The sequence below is a fragment of the Lissotriton helveticus genome, chromosome 4_1, assembly GCF_964261635.1.
Source record: "Lissotriton helveticus chromosome 4_1, aLisHel1.1, whole genome shotgun sequence".
Lineage (NCBI taxonomy): Eukaryota > Metazoa > Chordata > Amphibia > Caudata > Salamandridae > Lissotriton > Lissotriton helveticus.
Genome location: NC_136063.1, coordinates 1,687,150,706 through 1,687,172,133, shown reverse-complemented (window position 1 = coordinate 1,687,172,133; position 21,428 = coordinate 1,687,150,706). Strand labels below are relative to the sequence as shown.

The following is a 21,428-nucleotide window of genomic DNA, read 5'->3' as shown; positions in this document are numbered from 1 at the left end:
ACTTGCTTATGACTCTGGAACCCAAAGTTATGCAGTGTGTAGGTTGCCATTAAAAGACAAGTAAAACATGTTAGTATCTCTCATCATAATCACAACAATAGCAGAATAACTGCAGTTACTGGCCTTTATCAGGCATCAATGGGCATTCCTTGGCCAAACTCAAGGTCAAAATCAGCATCAACTCAGTCATCAGAAGTTGACAATTCAACAATCATAAAAAACCATGATTTAATAATGCACTTAAGAATAAGGTATTCAAAGACTTAGTTCTGAACTGTAGTAGCTGCACTACAGGCCAAAGCATCTTAAAATGACTGTGTTAAAACAGAGTAATAGTCTGCAACCAGAAGAAGACAAGGGGCCATATGTAGGTAGCAAAATACCGGTCGGTAACGGCCGAAATTCGGTAAATTAGCCATTAGCGACCGGTATTTAGCTTTTTCTAATGTAGGGGGCTAAATTTAAGGATTCGGTAATTTATCGATTCGGTAATTTAAGGAATCGGTAAATTACCGAATCGGTAAATTACCGAATCCTTAAATCCTATGTAGGGAGCACTCAAGTGAGTGCATTTTTGATTAAGGATTCGTTATTTACCACCAACTACAAGTTGGTGGTAAATATCAAATACCTTTAACCCCTTGAATGCTGGTGACGGAACCACTCCGTCACCAGCCACGAATGCGCTGTGCTGGTGACGGAGTGGTTCCGTCACGGCCCGGCCACCGCGCCTGCACAGCATTATTTCTGCGTCTGCTCTGAGCGTTCCATTGAGCGGGCGGGGCCGTGACGGAACCACTCCGTCACAAGCACAGCACGCCCGTGGCTGGTGACGGAGTGGTTCAGTCACCAGCATGGCGGCGGCGCCGCACGCCCCTCCCCCCCAGCGCCGTGGCGGAAATATCGCCACGGCCAAGGGGTTAAAAAAGCTATTTTGTGCCTTTTTAAAAGTGCCATGTGGCAGACAAGGGCATGTATGTGCGCCACAAGTGCACACATGCACGATTCAGGGGTGCAACAGGGTGTCAATGTGACACCCTGCCACCCTTGAATATGCTCCCCCTATTACCGATTCGGTATTTACCGAACCGGTAATAGTGAATGGCTTCCCATTCGCCTCCAGGTCCATAGGAATGAATGGGAAGGTATTCCTCATTACCAATTCGGTAAATACCGAATCGGTAATAACGAATATTATCGAATCTGTAAAAATTACTGATTTTTTTACCTACATACTATTTACAGATTCTTAAATATCGAATCAGTATAATTCGGTATTTAGGAATAGGTAAATAGAAATTACCTACATCTGGCCCAAAGTTACATGTAAATTATGTTTTTATTTTTACATTGTCTTAAAGTTCTGTCTTTGAATCCACTCTCTTAGCAGAACCAATCTGGCAGGTTGCAGAAGCTGGTCACTGTAGACGTGATGTCATCAGGGTTCATATGGCCAACCAGTGCACTCTTATCAGTTCTTGACTTTCATTGTATGTCCCATCGAAGCGAACGGAGAGGAACTGAGAGAGCCACAATAGCGATAAAGGCAGCACCTAAAATGTCTTGATAACCTGAGATCTTAATATTCACAGTAATAGAGACTGTGGGAAGATAATGCAACCACTTGAGATAAGCAACTTTCTGTTCTGATGGACAGATCTTCCCACAGATTCCTCACCTCCTTAAAAAGTCCCAAACTAGTACCTCCATGACAGGTAGAACTGAGCAGTGTAGGTTAACCAACGAAACCAGAAACACAGTCCGAGTAAAGTAACTGTCACTGTGCGCCTGAGATGTAAGGCAGTAGTGCTTTGCACAACTGTATAGGCCTAAAGGTCTCCGACAATGCAAGTGAAAGTAATCGCAGACTACAGAATTATTTTTACGGTAAAGAGTCAAACAAGGCAACTGTGCATTAGCTTGAATGAAGATATCATCAAGAAAGTCACTAGTGGTGACAAACAGGAAAGAGACAAAATCAGATGGGTCAACTATTGGCCCTTTACTGTATCCACCAGCAGGCCCTGTAGAGAAAGGGACAATGCAAATGGCAAGACATTGGAAATGCAAGATTTTAATGGGTTAATGTCATACCACTGGCAACACTCAAAGAACCTAGCTCAGCGGTCAATATAGAGAAGGTGGCTCTCTGTCAGCTTTTCGTAAGTAGGTGGCATGAATGGAGGGAAGGTCACAAAGAGGAGGGAGTAGCCCCTTTGGACGAACTACAAAACCCAAAGGTCTGACGTTATTAAGCTCCAATCATGTGCAGGTGATGGCATATCCTGCTCCCAGTGGATGGCCATGATGATCGGGCATACTAAAGGGGTTTTGAGGTTGCGGTTGCTGGGGGTGGGGGACTTGGGGGAGTGGACTGACTACCTCAGGCAGCCTGTCCTACGTGGTCTCTGAGAACCACGTGCTCAGCCATGAAAAGATTGTGCAGTTTGCTGGCTGGGATGGCTGGTCATGTAAAGACTCATTGTAAGACCCTTCCGTGGCAAAGAAAGGGGCAGAAGGCAGACTGAGGTTGGTGAGGGGCCATGGAAAGACCCGAGGACCAGGCCATAGCACTGCTGTCCTTAAAGTACTCAAATGCTGAGTCCGCCTTCTCTCCAAACAACCAAGAGCTATCAAAGGGCATGTCTATAAGTGAAGTTTGGACATCCCCGGAAGGGTCATCAATGATGAAGTCGTTCTGCCCAGTGAGCACGTCGTATCCAGCCCACATCATATTGTGAACTTAGCTGCATCCCTCCCATCAGCAATTGGTTAAAAGTATGGCTCGTGCCTCTTATGAGATCATGGGCAGCGCTTGGGCAACCGAGTCTCAAATGGTGAGAGTATAGGTCCAAGAGGCATGCGGTATTCACTGACCTCAGTGCCAGGCTGGCAGAAGAGAACATCCGCTTTCCAAAAATATCCAGACTTTTGGATTCCCTATCCGGTGGAGTAGTAGAGAATGTGCAGGGGTTAACTTTGGAGGTGGAGGCTTGGACACCAAGGTCTCCGGGGAAGGGTGCTGGATCAGGAAACTGGGGTCCCTTGGCGCAGGGAGATGGAGGCTTTTAATTGCTCTATGCACAGCAACCCCTGTTTAGGCCTCAAGTAGGATGTCGTTAAAGGCTTCATTGAATGGGAGTAATGGTTCAATGGGGGCAACTGGCGGCTTAAGCACCTCTGTGAAGACATTTGTCTTGTTTACTACTAGGGTTAGCATGAGGTCTAGAACCTCAGCCACCCTTCACATCACCATTGCAAATGAGACACCCTTCTCTGTAGCCACTATACGGTGGCCAGTCATAAGAAAAAGGCACTGGCTCCGATGTGGGGAGTCTGCACCTGGTCAGTTCAAGCGTCAGATGACACCCGTCTGGCTCCATATGGGAGTTGGTAATGACAGGTCAGTGCCACTCATGGGCGTCAGCAGTTCCAGCACTGGAGCGGGTGCTAGGAAAGGTCTAGGTCATTCAAACGGTGCCGCTCTGGAACTATTAATTGATCCTTGGGGCCCGACTGGCACTGAGGCTGAACCCATAGGTGAAAGACCAGTAGTGGGCCGCTCCCGGTCCATGGGACCCTAAAATTGCCTCATAAAATTCCTTCAGTTGGGCGGGGTCGCTTCAGCTCCCAGAAACTCAGAAAGGCATGGAGACAGACCAGGCTCAGACTCCACACCAGAGCTTAGCCTCGAGTGCCGACGGCCACGCAACTCGTCCGAAGACTTGTGTGGTGAAGTCAAAGACCTCTTCAACAACAACTTCTTTTTGTGGAACTTATCCAACGACTTGGCGTGGGACAACGATCATCCGGTCAGACTTCACGAGTGACTCTGGACATTCCTCGTGATAGAGACCTGGAGCGTCATGAAGTCAAACGACGTCAGGAGGTGAGAAATTGAGGGGCCACTCCCTCAGCACCTTAGGGTTTATGGTGCGGCAATCCTCATGTCTTGGCAACATGGTCGTGCTCAAGACACCAAAGACAGACCAAATGTGGGTACGTCACCCAAATTGGCCGATGCCAGGCACCACATGGCTTAAAACATGCCTTTTTGGTGTACTTACTGGTGCGCAGGTGTATTACTCATACAGACCCACCTGAACTCCTACCACAGTTCAGTGACTCCATCGCCGACTTCGTCAGCACACAGGCCCTCGCCTCCACGGACTACATCCTCCTCGGGGACCTGAACTTCCACCTCGAGAACAACGACGATCCCAACTCCACCACCCTGATTGACAACCAAGCCAACCTCGGACTCCGACAACTCGTCACAACATCCACCCACTCCGCCGGTCACACGCTTGACCCCATCTTCTCCGCAAGCCCCGTCTCTCTCAATCACACCACCGAACTCCACTGGACCGACCATCGCTGCATCCACTTCACCTTCAAGAAACCCACCACGCACCACTGCACCAAACATATGTCTCGCCGCTGCTGGGGCAAAGTCACCGAAGACCAGCTAACCACCACCCTCACCCAGAGCCCACCCGCCGACCCCACCGACCTCGACACCGCCGCCAGCAACCTCAGACAGTGGATCAACGACTGTGCCAACACCCTTGCCCCAATCAAGAAACCCTCCAACAGTCACACCAACAAGAAAGCCAGCTGGTTCACTGAAGACCTCCGGGCCTCCAAGCAAACCTGCCAAAAGCTGGAGAAGATCTGGCTCCGTGAATGAACAACAGACAGCCACGCAGCCCACAAGAATGCGACCCGCAGACACCACCTCATCAGATCCGCCAAAAGGGCCTGCTTCAAAGACCGCCTAGACAACAACGCATACAACAGCAAAGAGCTCTTCAACATCGTGAAGGAACTCTCCAACCCCAGCTCCAACACCAACGACGTCCCACCCTCGCAAGACCTGTGCGACTCGCTGGCCACCTTCTTCCACCGCAAGATCACAGACATCCACAACAGCTTCAACGCCTCAACTGCCCCGACAACCACTGAGACCTCCGTCCCCACGACCACCATCCGCACCAACCTCCTGCTCTCCTGGACCAACATCAACGACGACGACATCCAGTCAGCGACGGCCTTCATTGCTTCGTGGAGGTTGGTTTTGGCGGTGTGGGGGTCTTTGGTGAGGGAGAGGATCAGCTGGGTGTCGTCGGCATAGGAGATGATGTTGAGGTCGTGCCGTCGTGCGACGTGTGCGAGTGGGGCCATGTAGATGTTGAACAATGTTGGGCTGAGCCTTGGGGGACGTCGCAGATCTCAGTGGCTTCGAAGTGGAAGGGGGGGGGAGGCGGACGCTCAGAGTTCTGCCGTAGAGGAAGGAGGTGGTCCAGTCCAGAGCCTTCTCTTGGATCCCGGCGTCGTGTAGGCGTGTTCGTAGAGTGTGGGGGCAGACCTTGTCGAAGGCTGCTGACAGGTCCAGGAGGATGAGGGCAGCAGTTTCTCCATTGTCCAGCAGGGTCCGTGCTGTGGTTGCTACGGAACCCGGACTGGGATGGGTCCAGGATGCTGTTCTCCTCGAGGAAGCAAGTTGTTGTTTGTTGACGGCCTTTTCGATGACCTTCGCCGAGAACGAGAGCAGGACGATGGGTTGGACGTTTTTGAGGTCTGTGGGGTCCGCCTTGGGTTTCTTGAGTAAGGCGTTAATCTCTGCGTGCTTCCAGCTCTCTGGGAAGGTCGCTGTTTTGAAGGAGATGTTGATGCAGTTCCACTAGTCGTTACTAGGTGTCCCTCACGAGTCAAATGCAAAAGCATTGAAACCCTTTCATGAAGCTGCAGTTCCACTAGTCGTTACTAGGTGCCCCTCATGAGACAAATGCAAAAGCATTTGACTTGAGGGACACCTAGCAATGACTAGTTGAACCGCAGCTTGATGTAATAATTTCAAGGCTTTTGCATTTTCCTCGTGAGGGACACCTAGTAACAACTAGTTGAACTGCAGCTCTTTGTAGAATAGAATTATTTTGATATTGGATATTCACTGCCCACTGCTAATCTTGTCCCATAATGCTTTGCAGGGACTTTGGTTGGGATTGTATTTTTGTGCAGAACTGTGCTTGGGGTGGTCCTAAGAGGATGGGACCACCACTGAATCGTTCATCATGCTATGTTCTTTGTGTTCAAGGCATCTGCTTGGTCCTCCCCCTAGGTTAGGGGGGGACCCCAAAATCATCACCTCTTTCATTGCCTGATATTTTTCATTTTCAAAGTTCACTTTTGTGAATTGGTTATATGCTTTTCAGCATGTAAAGTTGCTTTATCAAAGCATTTGTGGGTGCAGTATAGTAGCTGACTCTGTTACATGGACGGAGCGGAGTTCATAGCTCAGGGTTATTCAAAATTCATCAAGTACCTAAACAATGACTTAAACAACAATGCCATCAAAAACATCAATGCATGGTTCAAGACCCACTGCCACAACACAACTAGAAATAGAGGAAATAGGTCTCACATTTGAAAAAGCAAAGCACAATGCAAGATGTATGCTATACTGCTGAAAATAAATGGGCTAACTTGGTCTTATCCACTGAATTAACTAAACACCATCACGTATCGCCCCTAATTGCCTGCAATTACTGTATCTGTAAATACTGTATATTTGGGGACCACCCAGATACCGAGTCCCCTAGTGTCGGTGTTCTAGCTAGCATGGTAAAATTTTCCTCTCCACTTACGTTGTAGTTTGTCGGCATCTATTAGAAAGTATGTGTTTCTTAGATACGTGCTTCCACCCTGGCCCTCTAATTATAGTTATTTAAACCCAACATTTCCAGTGACCAAAGGGACAGTGCCTACTACTGTGTATGTAAGATTGTAATGTTGTCGCTCTGTCCATCCTGCATATCAATTTTTATCTGCCACATATATCCACCATTTTGAAAATCTAGACATCCAGCAGCACTTCAATGGTTTTTGTCCATGTGATGGTAACGATGTATATTGATATTTGATGGCTATTTAGGCCACTAGCCTAGGAGCACGGTGAAAGAAGTCCTCACGGCATCCTGCATGGCTATGCCTCCCTTCAAAGATGTTTAATATGCAAAGGACACTGCTTTGTCACAACTGAAACCTTAGATGAGACTGGCAATTTAGTTAAAAAATAAAGTCAATATTATGGGCAGTTAAGACTGTACCTGGGCAAAGACCAAGGGGTGGAGACTGATTAAGCTTCAGAACTTTTATATTTCACTCACTTCTGAGTGACACTGAGGACTGATGACAGATAAGACATATTAGCAAGTCGACGGAGAAGGTGTGTGTCATAAGCATAAAAGTATGACTAAACATAGTAAGTATGCAGAATACGAACATGTGGCAGTTGCTCTAAGCCCAACGTTATTTCTTGCTAAATGTGTCACAAGGAGGGGCATTTACAAAAGGGACTGTCCGGGGAAAGAGACTGTAGAAGCTTCACCCAACAGAGCAAGTATGTTGATTATAGATGAAGGGACCCAAGAGGGCACTATTGCACTTAAACTAGTAGTAATTGGCATTTGGGAAAAGTAACGGTTAATCAACAGGGAGGGATGAGGATTTTGTGTGTCCGTTTCTTTCCCCAAGGTAATGTATATTTTTAATCAACAAAATTGGACACTTGTAACACTGCTCAACCTTTGGTTCAGTGTGGATAAGGAAACCCTCAAAGAAGTCAATGTTAGATGGAATTGCGGTATATTTGTTTCATCCGCCCCACATTGACATTCAGGCAGTTATCATAGGGTTATTCCTATTTGTGTGTACTGCTTGCCTCATCCAGAGGCACCTCCAGTCTCGAGTGCAGTGTCCAGAGACAAAAAGGATTTCCCCACAGAGGAAGGTGAAGAAAAAAAGAATAATAATAAAGAGTTCTTAAAAAATGAGAAAAATGCCTTATAATTTTATTTCAGGGCAAGTTTTCATTGGTTAAAATGGTTTATATACTAGATTTAGGCCGAGTTACTGGGCCATGTAGTATTGCAAAGAAAAGGTTGTCGACATGTTTCAGCTCCCTGGGCCAGGAGGTCTATGGAGCTTTCGTCAGGACTTACAAACATATGATAGACATAAAGTTTTCACATAAAATACTACTCACACTACTTGTGCGGTAATCCATTTCTCATAATAATTTTATGAGAAGTATGTTCTTCATAATCTGCTGTGTAAGAGTACACCGCTTTCAACGGGGGACCACTTCTTGAAAGTGCAGAGCCGCGTGGAAGCTACGTTCTAGCCTTGTGCTGACTCTGCCCCAACAGAGCAAGTATGTTGATTATAGATGAAGGGACCCAAGAGGGCACTATTGCACTTAAACTAGTAGTAATTGGCATTTGGGAAAAGTACCCAAATGCTCTGAAGCACATCCAACCAAATACCATGGATTCATGATGGAAGCTTGTATCATCGGGAGGAAGGATCGTGCCCTGAGGGATACAGGTGCTTACAGTACTTTGGTTCAGAGAAAGTATCTCTCACCCATTCTCATCATTGACAATGCCTCCCTCACAGAAGGCATCTTTCAAGAAGCTCTTAATACAGGCTAGATCCTTTCACTGCTTACCAAACCTACACTAGACCCTGATGACCTCGCCAACTACCAGCCCATCACTCATTTATGATACACCAGCAATATCAATGAAAACACAATCTATGTTCAACTCCAAGATCACATTAATGCTAACTTTGGAATGCCCTTCTGACCACAGATGAAAATGACCCCGTTGCCCTATAATTGCTGGACTTCTCAGCTAGCATAAACACAGTCAGCAATCCCACCCTCACACACCATGGAGTCTCAAATGGGATTCACCAGCAATATCCTTCACTGGAGTTCCTCCTACCTTTCTAATCAACACCATGTTTAACATAGGTACCCCCAAGGTCACAAAAGATCTCTATTACCTCTGGAATAATTTGATATTGCATGCTGTCCCTCAATCAATCAATCATGTGTTTGTTTAGCGTGACTACTCACCCATAAGGGTCTCAAGGCGCTGGGGAGGAGGGGAGGTGCAGGTTCTAGTCCATCAGGGAGGAGGTCTATCGAAGAGCCATGTTTTGAGGTTTCTCTTGAAGATGGGAAGTGATGTCGTCTGTCTGAGTGGAGCGGTAGGGCGTTCCAGGCCCTGGCTGCGAGGAAGGAGAAACAGCGGCCTCCCGATCTGGACTTCCTGGTGTGGGGGACCACGACTTAGCAGAGCTGGGCTGATCGTAGGGTCCTTTGGGGAGCATGGAATTTTGAGTCAGCTTTTCAGGTATGATGGTCCAGTGGTGTGGAGGGTTTTGTGTGCGTGGGTGAGAATCTTGAAGCTGATTCTAGCCTCGATGGTGAGCCAGTGGAGTGTGCGCAGGTGCTGGGAGATGTGGCAGCGTCTTTGCAGGTACAGGTTGAGGACCAGTCTTGCGACGGCATTCTGGTTGCTTTGTAGCTTGCGGGTGAGATTTCTGTTTATTCCGGTGTAGAGTGCGTTGCCGTAGTCAAGTATGCTGGTGACGAGGGCGTGAGTGACTATCTTCATGTGTCAAGGGGGATCCATTTTAAGGTCGTGTAGGAAGGTGGATAACTGACTATGGTTACCCCAGATTTTTTGCTTAGTGTTTAGCTGGTTTTCGACTTAGTTGGCCTGGGATCCTGCTAATCAGGGCCCCAGGGTATCTGCTCTCTCTTTAAAATGGACTCCATGTACCCTAGGTGCATTTAACAATTGGTATTGGGTCACCTTATCAGTCCCTGTACAGTGTACCTTAGGTACCCAGGGCATAGGTGTACCCAGGGCCTACCAGGGGCTGAAGCATGTATTATGCCACCCCTGGCTGGCCATCCAAACAGACACAACTGGCTGATAACACAGCTGGGGCAAGGTGGTGTAAACAACCTTTGCTGTAGATATAGTATACCTATATCTAACCCCAAAATGGACACATATACTCCTATAAGTCACTCCTATGGCAGGCCTTATCAATCCTGAAGGCAGAGTGCTTGGAATTATGTGAGATGGTGCTCTAGCATGAGCTGAGCCTGTCTGCAGCTTTCGGAACCATGTCCTTATAGCTGTTCCATGATAACGCTATACCATATACTCTTAAGTGCATTATAATCCTCGCGGTTATTGCTAACTTTGGCACAGCATTATCAAAACATGTCATGTAAGGTGTCATACGCTTTGGAATACTACCCCCTCGCCAGTTCTGGCGACGGTGGTAGCATTCCACCCTTCTAGAGGGATAAGACATGTATGTAACTGTAACCCCGGTTAAAGTTAAGCAGAGCCTTAGCATCACAAAATGGATGCTGCCACCACAGACACAAGTCTGACCTCCTGCTGCTGGGAGTCCTTCCAGCGATGGAGGCCTGCACAAAGGGTTTCCTGCCGTGGGAGGTGCTAGCACCACCCCAGACAGGATTTTGTGTATTGAGGTAGGGAGGACTGAAAGGAATGAGACATGCCTGGGGCACACAAGGTGTCCCTGTGCATACACCGGTTCAAACCAGTTGCTGGGGCACTCCAGCCCCAGCTCTGGCGCGAAACCTGACAAAGGATAGATAGGGGGTGTAACCACCCCCCTTCCTGGTCCCACCCATGGGAGGGACCTAGTCGATAGTACAGCCCCCTTTAGCAGGATAAAGGTAGGAGCTGGTCCCATTCCAAATTAGATTATCCTGAACAAACTTTACAAGAAGAAACTCTGGACTTCGACGTTCTGCTCCACAGAAGACTGAAGAAATCTCCCTTGTGGTCAAGGAGTGACCACCCTGCAACTGCGGTACACTTTGTCGTCCTTCCTGCCGGAACCAGACCTCAGAGCTCGAGGAGACCCGGACTCCCAGACCTCTCCCCACATCTGCAGCACAGCTGAGACCCGTGGGTGCGATGAGACACGTGGGACCAGCCATCCTTGAAGAACTGCACTTCGCTTCCATCACGACCTCTGAGCTACCCTCGAGTAAGTGCTTTTTGGGATTGAGAAACCCCAGCCCCGAGCAGCTCCTGCACCGAAGACCAGCCCTCCAGCGTCCACAAGATCTGCGTGGGGCCCTTCTGCCTGGTTGCTGCTCGACGTGTTGTCTGGTCACTTGCCGGCTGGCTTGTGGCCTCCTAGACGACGAACCTTGAAATCTACACCGCTGGTCTGGTTGCTCCAGACTGGCCCTTGCTTCCTTCCAAAAGAGAAGTTCCCCGGACCCTCCTGGTCCGCACCAGACGCCATCTTCACTCACCGCCAAGGGTTGCCTTTGCCAAGGCCTGTTGACTCCGATCGCGGTACAGACACTGCCGACAGCGAGAGCCTGCGTTGGACAGCTCGTGCCTCCATCCTGGTCGTCAAAGACACCTCCTGGTCCACGTGGCTGCAGAGACAAGCGTCACCTCTTCTCCTGATCGCGACGACAGCATCTTGTTCCTTCCTGGTTCCACACTGGTCACTGGCTAGTGACTTTGAACACTGTCCCCTTTTCTTCCAGGCTCCATTGACTTCAACGCGGAAACCCGACGCACTTCCACACCTATGCACCCGCAACCCGTGGGTGAGGTAACGAGAGCATTTCGGTGCTCATAGGTAGATTGACTCTCCTAGTGTCCCGGTATCCTGTAGTTTTAGTCTCAACCAGTCGGAACTGTCCTTACTTGCCTATTTCGCAATTTGTTCATGCCCATTGACTTTGCATTGAAACCCGCGTGTGTGTTCTAACACTGCACACGTGTCCCGTGGGCCTCCTGCTCCTTACCTAAGGTTAGGGTAGTGTAGCCCCAGCGATTCTACAGCCTCTGGGCATCCTCATTTCTTCTATCGTTCTACTTAACCCATTTACTTAGTATATGGTTTGTCATGCCCCCAGGGCACCATCGTAAATTGTGCGACTTACTGTATTTTTCTGAAGAGTATTGTTATGTGCTTAGCCCTCTGATCTCATAAAGAGTTTGGAGGTGTTTGTTAGTAATAAATATATTGTTTATTTTCATAACAACCTGTGTGGTGTCCTTTCATCTGGTATTCAAGGGGTTATATGTGGTAAAACAGCTGGCTTCACATGCCAAAAGAGTTTAGCCTAAGACTGCTCTGTCCATGCTACCATTAGGATAGCTGGTCTATAAGGTTGACTTACAACCAATCACCATAAGGGCTGTTTGGACTGATAGAAGGTGATCACTAGAACTAGTGAGCATCATATATCAGGCCAACTTCTCACAGGTTGAGCGTAGGAGGCGAAGGGTGTGAAAGCAGGAGGCTGTAACAGAGTTGATCTGGCGGTCCATTTTGAGTTCAGAGTCCAGGAAGATTCTGAGGTTGCGCGTGTGGTCTGTGAGGTTGGAAGGGCTTCCGAGGGCAGAGGGCCACCAGGTGTTGTTCCAGGCGTCGGGGTGTGGGCCCATGATGAGTACTTCTGTTTTGTCAGTGTTGAGTTGTAGGCAGCTGCTTTTCATCCATTTGGCGACTGCTTCCATGCCTTCTTGAAAGTTGTTTGGCTGCGTGGGTTCGTTGGATAGGGAAAGGATGATTTGGGTGTCGTCTGCGTAAGAAACATTGTTGAATCTGTGGGTTCTGAAGATGGAGGCGAGCGGAGCCATGTAGACGTTGAACAGTGTGGGGCTGAGGGAGGATCCCTGGGGGACTTCGCAGAGGGTTAGTGTAGGGTCCGAGAGGAAAGGAGGGAGTCTGACGCGCTACGTTATGCCGGAGAGAAAAGAGTGGATCCAGTCAAGGGCCTTGTCCCAGATCCCTACTTCGTGAAGTCTGCTTGTTAGGGTGAGGTGAGAGACTGTGTCGAAGGTCACTGAGAGGTCAAGGAGGATGAGGTCTACTGTCTCCCCTCTGTCCAGGAGGGAGCGGATGTCGTCTGTTGCAGCGAGGAGGGCGGTTTCTGTGTTGTGTGTTTTTGTTTTCTGAAGGCGGATTGGGAGGAGTCGAGGATGTTGCGCTCATCGACGAAGGTGGCGAGTTGGCTGTTGCTGGCTTTCTCAATGACTTTCGCTGGGAACGGAAGCAGGGGGATGGGTCTGTAGTTTGTGAGGTCGGTGGGGTCCGGTGAGGGCTTTTTCAGGAGGGGGTTGATCTCGGCGTGCTACCAATCGTCGGGGAAGGAGGCGTTCGCTAGGGAGCGGTTGATGGTTTGGCAAAGCATTGGTGTGATGGTATCAGCGGCTCTGTTGAAGATGTGGTGGGGGCAGTGGTCCTTGGGGGCCCCGGAGTGGATTGACTTCATCGTCACTTCCACCTCTACAAGAGGCACTTTTGCTCTGCTCCCAGTTAACAGCATCTAAGATCACCAGTATGGAGATTTTACACCCCACACACAGACATGGATGGTGATCGGCTACCTGAAGCTCCAACCAATTAAAAAATTCATGTTATTTGTTAAGAACAACAAACCTGAAACTCTGCAAACCTAGTTCAATAATATCATTCTTAATGGCTTGGAACCTCAACTTTCTCTTAAACGCCAAGTCCCTTCAATTCATCCTTAACACAAACCTAAACCTCGAGGATCACATTGGAAAAAACAGACTCACTTGTCTTAACAAAGGGAATTGATTTCCTCCTGAAAGCAACTTCAGAAAAACTGTTCAAGTCCTCATGCGCTTGTACCTGGATGATGGGAATGTCCTCCTCATGGCCTCCCAAGCTCCACACCGGCACCCTTTAAGGGCATCCTACAGGCCGCAGCATGTCTCATCTAGTGCCCAAAGAATTATGAACACATCAACCAAATTCTGAAAGGACTATTGGCTCCCCTTGCCAGCCTCCACTATCTTCATAACCAGCTACTACATTTACAAAGCCATCATGATTAGCACCCTGTTGATCTTGCAACCTCACCATCGTAGGTGGTTCTCTTCACACCAGAAGCCAGTACATCATCCAGTTGTAGAATAAGTATAACAAAGAATAAACAAGGCATTAGGTACTTTTAATCTACGCCCCCAGAATCTGGAACACCACCTCAGGTATACATTTGACCTACTCCAATGCTGCTCCAATTTGAAGAGAGTTGAAGACACACCTCTCTAAAGAACACTACATCACAGTGCATTAAAAGTCCACAGGCCAGCTACTCTCATATCACCCACTGACTTTATTCCTGTCTTTGACCCTATACACTGCCTTTTGGTTAGGTTCATGCTATAACTAACACACACACACTAACACACACACACAAATACACGCACGCACACACACACGCACACACGCACACACACACACACGCACACGCACACACACACACACGCGCGCGCGCACACATGCATCTCAAGCCAGAGGTTAATTTCCATGATGGCAATGGAATAAGCATGGTAGCCAGTGGGGACGACGGAGTACCTGACTATCCGAGTTGAGGCAGAAATCAATGGGACATCAACCATCAACTAAGTTCAATATAGAGGTAAGAGAGAAGCAAGATGTTGGATCCTACTTGGGCAATTAGGTATTTGCAACTGGTTTAGTATCAGGATCAGAAGCCTCCATAGCTTGGACCATGTCAGCTGTGTTTACAAGAGCACAGGATGCACATCAGTCTCATGAAGAGCCTAAGGCCGCCCTAGAATTGCAAGGAGAAGAGAAATTCAGTGTGTGGATATAAGGGCAGACTCTGAGAAGCACAGGCTGAAGTACCCATCACCTTATTCCATAGGAAGACCCAAAAAGGACCAAGTACTGGTGTCTGAGTCACTGCCAGTGCTGCAGGGTTTTATAGCTACTGGAGGAAGCTGGGCGGAATTCCGCTAGGCCGAAGTGGGAATTCAGAAGGAAGCCTGTTAACTGGTCAGTGTGGGAGTGGTTGGAAAGCATTTTGTTTGCTGGGAAGAAAACAAGTTACTTACCTGTAACTACAGTTATCCAGTACGGGTATCTTTCATAGATTCACAGGCCTAAATCATTCCCTGTTGTCAAGATGGGAGTTCTACAGTAAAATACAAAAGCAGTGGCATGAGTTCAAAAAAGGACCAAAAGTTGGTTCCAGTCAATAAGCTGCAAGCACCCTCAAGTACACTCCCAGCAGAGGCAAGTCCTCCTCAGATTATCACCGCACGTCGTGTGGAAGGGAGTCTTCCTGAGAGCTACTCAGTTTTTTCCTTCTATTCAGCTATTCTGAAGAAAATGTTAGACAAGAAAGGTCTCTTCCGCCCTTGCAAGACCTGTGGGAAGAATAGGGTCCATGTAGATGATCTACATAAAGACTGTATTTATTGCCTTTATCCGAGGTGAAAGACTGTAAAATCTGTCGCACCTTTTCTAATAAAACCCTCAAGGACAGAGAGGGAAGATTACTTTTGTGGCTTCAATCCACAAAAGAACAGGCTCACACTTCAGATGAGGAAGAAGGATTGGCTCACAAGAGGGCTAGATCACAGGAAAGATCTCCAGGTGAGGGAAGGAAACATCTAAAGTCTTCCCAAGAAAAACCTGTGAGTACGGAGAGGAGCTCTAAACTTTACTCTGAGCCAACTTTATCTGTCCCCTCTACACCTGTCAGGAGAGAAAGAGAGGGTCCAAGATTCTCTTCTACTGACTCTGTGAGTAGAAAACATGTAAACAAATCTGTGTCGACGACGATTTCACAGTCATCGTCGACGATATGTGTGACTTTGTCAACGGCAACTGTCACGACGACGGCGCTTCAGCCCCCTATTTCATCGACCAAGAATTCCATTGTGACAAGGCCTTTATCGGTTTCACCCGTTGACGACCCATCATCGACAAAGAAACAGTCAGCGAAAATATAGTGGACAAAGGAACCGTCGACGACTAAGACACCGTCAGCGACTAAGACACCGTCAGCGACTAAGACACGGTCATCGGAGATACAGTTGACGAAGACATCATCAACTAAGTCACCATCAGCAACACCATCTACGCTGGCTATGGCAACACCGTTAACAACACCGTCGACCACGGGGATTTCTTCAATATTCATTTCTGCACCGTCGACGTGGATATCTCAGACCATGACTGTCTCAAAGGCTTTTCTTCACCTGCCTTTGGAAGATTATAGCAAGGTATCACCTTCACTACCATCTCATCTTTTGGAGGGTTATATTGAGGAGCTCACAGTCCAGCTGAGCTGCTTGTAAAATGCTAAGATGACGATGATGACGAGGAAGATTACCATGAGGAACAATTTTATCAGGAGCAGTATATGGCTCCTTGTCATACTTATCAATTTAATCCTCGACAGGAAGCACTACCACCGTCACTGATTCAGGATCTGCAGGCCATGTTGGCAGATTGCCGACAGATTCCCTCTTCAACAAATTACACCAGAAAATCCGGTCCCGCAAGTGGACATACCAACAACAATACCAGAAACTCAAATACCCTGTATACCGGTAAATGCAATGAGTCCAGTTCCATCTGACCCTGAAGTTCAGAACACTTCCTCTTCGGAAGAGGAGGTGGAAGAAGGTGAATTACCGGATCCAACGGCTGCTCCGGATCCTTGGGATGACTATGCAATTCCGACACCATCCCCTCCTCCACACTTACCTTCGGATTCTTCCCCAGAGGACATCAGGGGGTTTCACAATTTAATGCAGAGGGCAGCCAGTAGGTTCCACTTACCTATCACGGTGAAACAGACAGATTGTTTTCGGCATGATTTTAAAGAGGATTAAAGATTGTACGGTTGATTCCGATTATTGACCATATTTGGCAGGAGGGTGTGAAGGTTATGAAGACGCCAGCATCTATACCAGCAGCGATGCCCCGTATAGAGAAAAAGTAATGGTTCTTGCAATACTGGATAAAATGGACAGCTTTGGAGTAGATCCATGAATCCGGAGACAGGAGCTAGCAAGACACTAGTGGTTCCCTCATTGCAAACTAAAGTACCAATTGTCATTGTAGCAGGTCACCTGGGAAAACAAGGCAAAGCATAGATTAGACTCTGTTCTCCTGGCCAGGAATGTACAGAAACACAGAGAAGTTGTCCGGAATCTGACCTACTTTTCAATTGAGTGGTGAGTCAGGAGTCAAGGCACCAATAGTGTCATTGCCAGTGTAGGTGTTTCATTTGAGCAGGTGGGTATTGACACCGACGGTCCATTTGACCCCCGTCAGCGCCAGGCAGCAAGTATATCTTAGTTGTTGTATGTGAAAAGTTTTAAAAGTATATCTGGGTTGTATTCACAAGTGGACTTGTAAAAATATTACCAAGGATACATACTCGTCGTCATCAACATTACAGCAGACGCCCCTCACTGCTTGGATTAGATGGGAGCCCTCGATGAAGGGTATTCGGTGATCCTCTGAATTCGAGTATCGTATCTCGCTTTATGCGGACGATATTTTATTGTACCTGACTTTGCCGCGGAAATCCCTGATAGTCTTGTGCTACGTCTTGACCTCATTCGGTAGAAACTCTGGCCTCATCATTAACTGGACCAAATCCTATTTATACGTTCTTTCAGGCGACGTTCCTCTTCTCCCACGCAACTGTCCCATCCAGATTGCGCAAACGGGGTTTCGGTACCTCGGTATTTATATCTCATTGGACCCCGTAGTCCGCTATGAACGAAATCTTCTCCCGCCATTGTCCAGACTGAAACAGGATGTCGCGGGGTGGCATAGGCTTCCACTTTCACCGCTCGACAGTGCTGCCTTATTTAAAATGATGTCTCTACCCAGTTTTCTCTATGCCCTCCAAAACACTTTGATATAGTTCCCTCTAGCTATTTACGAGCAATCGAGGATCTTCGGCGGAAATTGATATGGGATGGTAGACCTCGTATTTCGCTTGCTAAATTGACGCTCCCTTGGTACGACGGGGGTATGGCCCTCCCGGACATAAAGAGATACTATTGGGCATCCCAATTGGGAGCAATTAATCACAGCATGTATGGTCCCGTTTTGAATCCCGCGTTCGCCATGGATAGGTGGCTTTTGCCTGGTGGCAACTATTATAGGGTGCTATACTCTTAGTCGGTGGTGGCGTCTTTGACGGGACCTACGAAGATGGCGGTACGCCTGTGGCGGGACGCGACTAGGGCGACGGGTTGGACGGATCGTCTGACTCGGGCGAGCCCACTATTCGGTTCCGATAATTTTGGCAAATTATGGAATACTAAAGGGGTCGATAAGTGGGACCTCATTGGTATTAGTAAGGTGGGAGACCTCTGGGTCGGGGGTCAAGTGAGATCATTTGAATCGTTGCAGGAGGAGTTTGATGTAAGTAATTTGGAACACTTCCGCTATGTTCAGGTTCGCCATGCGTTAAGGTCGGTCTTCCCGGCCGGAGAAGTAATTCCGGAATCGACTCCGCTTGAAGATAGACTGTTGGATGGCTATGTACCTGATAGCACCATCTCCTTAGTTTACAAAAAGTTAATTAACAATAGATCGGACCTCCTGTTACATCTTTGAGACTTCTGGACACGTGACGGTCTTGAACTGGTTGACGAGGACTGGCAATCTGCGATCTCCTCTCCAAGGGAGGTCGCGATCCCTGCTCGTCTCCGATTAGTACAATTGAAGATTCTGCATAGGGTTTATGTCACGGGCCCTCGTCTTGTCCACATGGGTTTTTCTGATGATGGTCTGTGTAAGCGAGGATGTGGGCAGGTGGGAACTTTCCTCCATATTATTTGGGAGTGTTGTGAGGTCGCAGTTTTCTGGAAAGAAGTGCATGAGGTAATGAATGAAGTGACCGGGATCGCCCTCTTGCCGGAGGCGAGACGCTGTTTATTGAATGTGTGGGAGCCTACTGACCATAATGTAGCGCAAACTCAGTGGGTGACCCTGGGAGCCATGATTGCTAAGAGGGATATTGCTCAACTGTGGGGGTCCATGAGACGCCCACATTATCGGCATGGAAAGAAAACATGGACTGGTGTATGTTTAGAGAAAAGACTGTGTACTTGGCCCGGGGCCGACCTCGGAAATGGGGCAGAGTATGGGGAGCCTGGAATGTCTATCGTGGAGATATATGTACACCGCCTGTCGAAGAAATCCCTGACTTCCCACCTTACCCCTAAACCCCACGTTCCACTTAATGTCTTATACTTGTTTTCCATTATTTTGCCACCCCCCCCCCCATCTACTTTGATTGCTGATTTCTTTGATTTGTTTTCCTTCCCCGATATGGAATCTGTACTGTATGTAATATGTTTTTTTTTATTGCCTTGCGGTTTGTTTTCACAAAATTTTTAATAAAAAGAAATATAAAAAAAACATTACAGCAGACGTCGTCGTAGTCTTCGTCGTCGATGCAGCCGTCGACACTACTCTCGTCGACATCATCGTCGACGTCGAGAATACAGCCATCGTCGACGTGCAGGAAGGCACCTTAAACGTCGGAGAAGTCATCATCGTCGACGCAGGCACCGTCGACGGTCCCGTCGATGGAGCGACATGAGAAGTCAGGCTTTTCTGAGAAGAAGTCGTCGACATACCTGATTTCGTCGTCGACGGACGCTGCTTTTTGTCAGGCTTTCCCTCCTGAGGGACAGCAGCCAGTGTCTTGCTTTCCTTCACTTTTTGGGATGGTTGTGAAGGAACAGAAGCATCCTTTTTCACCTTTTTGGCTGTGTCCACCTCAGCAGTCTGTCCCAGCCTCTCCTTTCACCTCGGTGAGGAGATTTAATTGGACTTGCCCTCTCAGACCTATCAGAGATCTTATGATGGGCTGTGACAGGGGCCCAGAAGAAGTAGAGGGAGGAGACCTACTCCTCTTTCTGGATTTTCTGGAGGATGTAGCCGATGAAGAGTCCTCCTCATCCGAAGACAGCACCTCCTTACGTGACTTCATTTTCTGTAGTCAAGTCAATAGTCAGCCCTCCCGGTCTCTCAATGTTTTCGTAGAAAAAGTTCTACAGATCTTGCAATCAGTGGCCTTGTGGTCCGGATACAGGCAATAGATACAGTCATCATGCTTGTCCTCCACAAAAAGTCTCTTTTTCGCACAGGTAGCACAGGCCCTGAACAAAGCCTCCTTGTCAGACATTGTAGTTTTAAGTGAAATTTCAGAAGAATCAAGTTGAATAGAAAGAAACTGAGCAGAGCTCAGAGGAGACTCCCTAGCACAACGTGCGGTAGAAAAATCTGAGGCTCTGAGGCTCTCTCAGGAAGGTTCTATGGGGTGAGGCTATTCTGATTGGTTGTTGCAGAAATTTTGGGTTCTTTTACACAAAGAGGGTGATATGTTACAAAATGAGATGAGGCCTAGGCCTTTTTTTCTCTTTTGTATCTATGGTTATGATATGTTTTTATTTACCGAGGCTCCCATTCCGACGACAGGGAATGATACAAAGCATGGGAATCTATGAAAGTTCCAATACTAGGGTAAACATTTCTACTGAAATATATTTGCCGATGAAGCTTTGGAGAATAAGCTGTATGGGGCATACAAGGTAGTAAAGAAGATTTCTAAGATTAACTACTTAGTGCCACAAGTGAACAACAGAAGGTGTTTCATGTGAACGGGCTTAAGCCATATCTCTGGAGTAATTTTGCAGTTATGAAAGAGGAAGATGAGGAAGACAGTGTGCTACTTCTTGACCTACTGCACAGTGATGTGAAGTATGGATCTGTGAGTGGGCTACAACTTGCCCCTGAGTTGCAAAGAGAATGTAGAGAGGTATCTGGCCAATCGTCCCATCATTTTGCTGACTTCAAGGTAGACAGCTATCTAAGTACGTCATTTTTTGGTTTGAATCGGTTTGTTTTTTTTTGTTTTTTTTGTCAAGTACACAGCACAGGAATTACTTGAACGCTGAATCTCATGTTATAAGTAGGATACTTAAGAACACTGAAATAACCCTGGGCGTAGTTGGCAAAGCGGGGCTACGGGAAGGTCTACGGAGTTGCGAACAAACTCCATGGAACTCCGCCACCCGCCTCCATCCCCCTATTAACTGTTAATAGGGGGATGGAGGCGGGTGGCTGGCCAACTCCGCTCCTGAGTGTGTGGAAATTTGCCTTCTCCGCGTTCTCTGTGGAACACGGAGTAGGCAAATCTCCCAAAACTCCCCGGGCGGAGTGGAGTTCTCCGCCCGCCCCTAACTGAAATCAAGCACAGAAGTCCAATAGTCACGTTGTACATTTATAGTGTAGCAGTAAATGAGCGCTGTTGAACCCATTAGACAGAATATATAAAAAGTACTGGATACAGAAACAAAACACCTGTCCAATAGGTACAGTTTTGTGACCGTAGTAAGTTGGCAGCATGACAGTCCTGGCAATGAACTATCTGAAACTATGTGATACACAGATTCATACTTTTGAAAATATTGAACTATGATAACTCAAATTCCATTGCATAACAGATCACGCAGCTGTACAACTTAAGACTGTTCCATCCACCCTTCACCTCGGAGTAGTGATATGCGGTTTATCCATAACAAAGAACTTCGGGAGATGGACGCGTGTAGGGGGCGACATGATTATGTAGAAAACAAAAGGTTTCAGTCTACAACCGTAGTACACAGGACTGAGGTCTCTGCTGCAGTGTCAGTGGGGACTACTGACATCTGCAAACTAGTTAAGAA

The 21,428-nt window shown here is 47.7% G+C and overlaps 1 protein-coding gene across 2 annotated transcripts in view; it reads right to left on the bottom strand.

The window, feature by feature from the left end:
- Window positions 1-21,428, bottom strand: part of LOC144829326 (protein AF-10-like) — a 1,339,974-nt gene that overhangs the window by 163,041 nt on the left and 1,155,505 nt on the right. The gene's annotated exons all lie outside the window — the stretch shown is intronic.